At 38.4% G+C, this 4,691-nt stretch overlaps 1 pseudogene; it reads right to left on the reverse strand.

Moving 5' to 3' along the window:
- Window positions 1-1,355: 1,355 nt before the first annotated feature.
- Window positions 1,356-2,153, reverse strand: LOC127675339 (60S ribosomal protein L7a-like; annotated as a pseudogene).
- Between the last annotated feature and the right edge of the window lie 2,538 nt (window positions 2,154-4,691).

Below are 4,691 nucleotides of genomic sequence, written 5' to 3' on the forward strand. Positions count from 1 at the left end.
TTCCTTTGATCATTGCACATTGAATGCATGTGCCAAGTTATCATTCAGAATCCCATAAATAATTACAAGTACGAATCAACTAACAAAGTTTAGCAAAACTTGTTAACATACATAGAATTAAAATGTCCTATAGCATTTAGCATTTGGTTAAAAAAAACTATTCTGAAGGTTTTTCATGCATATGTATAAACTCAAGTTAATTGTCATAATTCTATGAGATAAACAACATTATTGTCTCTGTGTTACAGATGAAAGGCAAGGGAGAGAGAAGCCACGTGAAATATCCAGAACAGTGTATACATGAAATGTTACAGACTTAATTAAATCTTTCTCTGTCAGGGCTTGGGGAGATGACACTGCTGTTAAGAGCACTCTGATTGTTCTTCCAGAGGTCCTAATTTCAATTCCCATCAACCACATGGTGGCTCACCAACCATCTATGATGGGATCTGATGTCCTCTTTTGATGTGTTTGAAGATAGCTGCAGTGTACTCACACTTGTTTCCTCAGTTACATCATTGCACACTTCCAATAAATAAAATCTTGAAAAAAATATAATTAAAAAGCTTTCTCTGTCTTCTGATATCCTTCTCTAGTAATAAAACATTCTGTAAAATTATGAAAACACCATCATTATATTTCTGTGATGTGGCTGTTTATATTACCTTTTAATTCCATATCACAATTTCCATTGTATTGATATTAAGAGGTAGAGTCTCTTGAAAAGTGCTTACATCATATTGATGAAGTTGACTTGTTGAGATAGTGTTCATATAAAAAAAAATTCAAAGATATGGCTGTTCCCTTCTGTCATATGAGAGCCCCAGGAAAACATTAAGATCTATGAGAATCAAGTAATTCCCATGTCTTAAACCTACATGGTTTTGAACTACATTTTCTCTAAAATTCTTACTTATAAGCCATCCAGTTTATAATATTTATGTTGTAGCATCAGGAATAGATCTACGTCATGATCCTACATCTCAAATACTAGGAGAAAATAGCTTTGATTTGGACATGTTCTAGTAGCTAATTTAGCAAGTTGAGAGATGTTTCACTCTGAGTTTCACTTACCTCCTGGCATTCCTTTAAATTAATTGCTTCATCAGTTACATAATTGCACACCTCCAATAAATTAAAAGGATTATTTGCCTTTAGTATTTTGTTTTAAATAAAGACCAGAAAAACCTGTATATTTTCCCTCTATAACCTGATGCAGATAAACTAGCATTAAAAAGAGATATTTCCAAATGTAAATGGTGAACAGAGAATAAACAGAACATTGGAGAATTTCTATTATCCTCCTCCTTTTTTATTTTTGTAATTACATTATGTATAGAAAACTTAGTGTACATTTAACCCAATTTAGTGGCGTGTTCATTAGCCTTTGCCTTTTCCAGCTTGGCAATGGGAGCCACAGACTTAGGACCTAGGACATTGCCTCTCCAGTAGCAGCAGATCTCATCATATCTGTCATTACAATTAGTCCTAATAGCTTCCACCAGCTTAGCCAGAGCACTCTTGTCTTCCAAGTTAACCTGTGTGAAGGCAACAGTGGTGCATGTCTTCCTGTGGACCAGGCACCCCAGCCTGACCTCCTCCCTTGATGATGTAGTAGGGCACCCCCATCTTTCGACACAGGGCAGGCAGAAAAACCACCAGCTCAATGGAGTCTACATCATGAACAATCAGAAGCAGCTGGCCATTCTTGTTCTCCACCAAGGTGGTGATTCTATTGACTCCTGCTCATAGGACAGGTGGTCTCTTAGTTGGGATGTCCCCTTTGCCAGCAGCTTTCTTCTCAGCACAGGCCAGCAGCCTTTGCTTCTTCTCCTGCTTTGTCTCTGGCCTGTACTTGTGGGCAAGCTTAAGCAGCTGAGTAGCTGTTTGCCTGAACAGGGCCTGGGTTAATGGCAGGAGGGACTTTGAGCCACTTATTGAGGACAGGTCTTTGCTACTGCAGCCTGATGTAGTGAGGCAGTTTGACCAAGCATCTTAGATCTCTTTTGGGCTGGATGACCTGCCCAATGCCAAAGTTCTTGGGCCTTTTCTCAAACAAAGGATTGACCACCTTTTTTGCCTCCTGTTTCCTGACAATGGTGGAGGTTGGGGCAACCAACCTTCTAGCCATTGGCCTTCTTTCCTTTGGGCATCTTGCTCCACTGGAGGAGAGTGAAAGAAGAGGAAATTGTAGGTGATAAGTAAGCTGCCACTAGGAATCACACGAACCCTCCTCCTCCGTTATTCTCCTCTTTCCTCCTCCTTCCTTCCCTCTCTCCCTCTCTTCCTCCCTTCTGCTCTGTCCTTCCCTCCTTCCTTCTCTTCCTCCCACCCTCTCATTTATTCTTGTAATGATGTAAGTAAGTAACTAATCAATAGGTTGTGTTAAATCTCACTGATTTTGGCTTACTACTCGTTTATCAAATCGACTCATATCCATCCTAGCAGCCCAAACAAATAGAGGTTTATAGCCTACCACTCATTGCTTTCTTCAATAAATGTTTTTCCTGATTAGAATTTGATTGTCATATTTTATTCTGTTAAAATGGCATAGCATATAATTTATACTCACTGCTGTTTGGTATATACCTTGTGCTGTGCAAACATTGTTTCTATCTATTACCAGAACAGTTTCTTCATCATGAAAGAAAGTCCATATGCATAGTCATTCCCATTGCTCCTCTTCCTCTACACCTACAAAACATTACTCTGCTTTTTGAATCTATGAATTGATCTTTTATGGATATTTTATATAAATAGAACCATTTGAGGCATTATGTCTGGGTCAAGGTACATCCATGTGATATCCTGTGTCACCTTTTAAAAAATTTTTCTATTATTAAACAACACTTGGTTACATAGATACATCAAATTATGTTTGTTAGTTCAGCAGTTGATTGCCATGTGCAGTATTTCCATCTTTTGGTTATTTAAAATAATGCTTTTATGTCTATAAATGAGCTTTCCTTTGTATACATTTTCAGTTTTTTTTCTACATAAACAAAATCCTTGAGTAGCTGGATGGTGTGGTAATTTTAGGTTTAATATAAGGAGAAAATCTAGACTGCTTTGCAAGGAAGAATTTCATTTTATATTCCTGTCAGCAAAATATTTGGGTGGCGATTTGTCCAAGTCCTCAACATCATCTATTACTGCCTTATAAAAAAACTATATACCTTTAAATTTGAAATTCACTGAAACACTAATGTTAATATGGTTGAGTTTCTTCAATTATGCTGCTTAGCTCTTCTTACAACTGTAAGAAGGAAATACTAGTTCGTATTTTACCAAATTTAAATAGCATCACTAACATTTTTTATGTTGCAGAAATTCTTTATATCTTCTGGACTTTTGACCTGGCTAGACAGATAAGAGCAGATGCACTCTTTTTTTTTTTTATTCGATATATTTTTTATTTACATTTCAAATGATTTCCACTGTTTTAGCCCCCCACTCCCCGAAAGTCCTGAAAGCCCCCTTCACTCCCCCTGTCCTCCCACCCACCCCTTCCCACTTCCCCGTTCTGGTTTTTCCGAACACTGCTTCACTGAGTCTTTCCAGAACCAGGGGCCACTCCTCCTTTCTTCTGGTACCTCATTTGATGTGTGGATTATGTTTTGGGTATTCCAGTTTTCTAGGTTAATATCCACTTATTAGTGAGTGCATACCATGATTCACCTTTTGAGTCTGGGTTACCTCAGTTAGTATGATGTTCTCCAGCTCCATCCATTTGCCTAAGAATTTCATGAATTCATTGTTTCTAATGGCTGAATAGTACTCCATTGTGTAGATATACCACAATTTTTGCATCCACTCTTCTGTTGAGGGATACCTGGGTTCTTTCCAGCATCTGGCAACTATAAATAGGGCTGTTATGAACATAGTAGAGCATGTATCTTTATTACATGCTGGGGAATCCTCTGGATATATGCCCAGGAGTGGTATAGCAGGATCTTCTGGAAGTGAGGTGCCCAGTTTTCAGAGGAACCGCCAGACTGATTTCCAGAGTGGTTGTACCAATTTGCAACCCCACCAGCAGTGGAGGAGTGTTCCTCTTTCTACACACCCTCTCCAACACCTGCTGTCTCCTGAATTTTTAATCTTAGCCATTTTGACTGGTGTAAGGTGAAATCTCAGGGTTGTTTTGATTTGCATTTCCCTAATGAAGTTGAGCATTTTTTAAGATGCTTCTCTGCCATCCGAAGTTCTTCAGGTGAGAATTCTTTGTTTAACTCTGTACCCCATTTTTTAATAGGGTTATTTGGTTTTCTGGAGTCTAACTTCTTGAGTTCTTCATATATATTGGATATTAGCCCTCTATCTGATGTAGGATTGGTGAAGATCTTTTCCCAATTTGTTGGTTGACGATTTGTCCTCTTGATGGTGTCCTTTGCCTTACAGAAACTTTGTAATTTTATGAGGTCCCATTTGTCAATTCTTGATCTTAGAGCATACGCTATTGGTGTTCTGTTCAGAAACTTTCTCCCTGTACCGATGTCCTCAAGGGTCTTCCCCAGTTTCTTTTCTATTAGCTTCAGAGTGTCTGGCTTTATGTGGAGGTCCTTGATCCATTTGGATTTGAGCTTAGTACAAGGAGACAAGGATGGATCAATTTGCATTCTTCTGCATGCTGACCTCCAGTTGAACCAGCACCATTTGTTGAAAAGGCTATCTTTTTTCCATTGGATGTT

Source organism: Apodemus sylvaticus, chromosome X (assembly GCF_947179515.1).
Source record: "Apodemus sylvaticus chromosome X, mApoSyl1.1, whole genome shotgun sequence".
NCBI classification, from domain to species: domain Eukaryota; kingdom Metazoa; phylum Chordata; class Mammalia; order Rodentia; family Muridae; genus Apodemus; species Apodemus sylvaticus.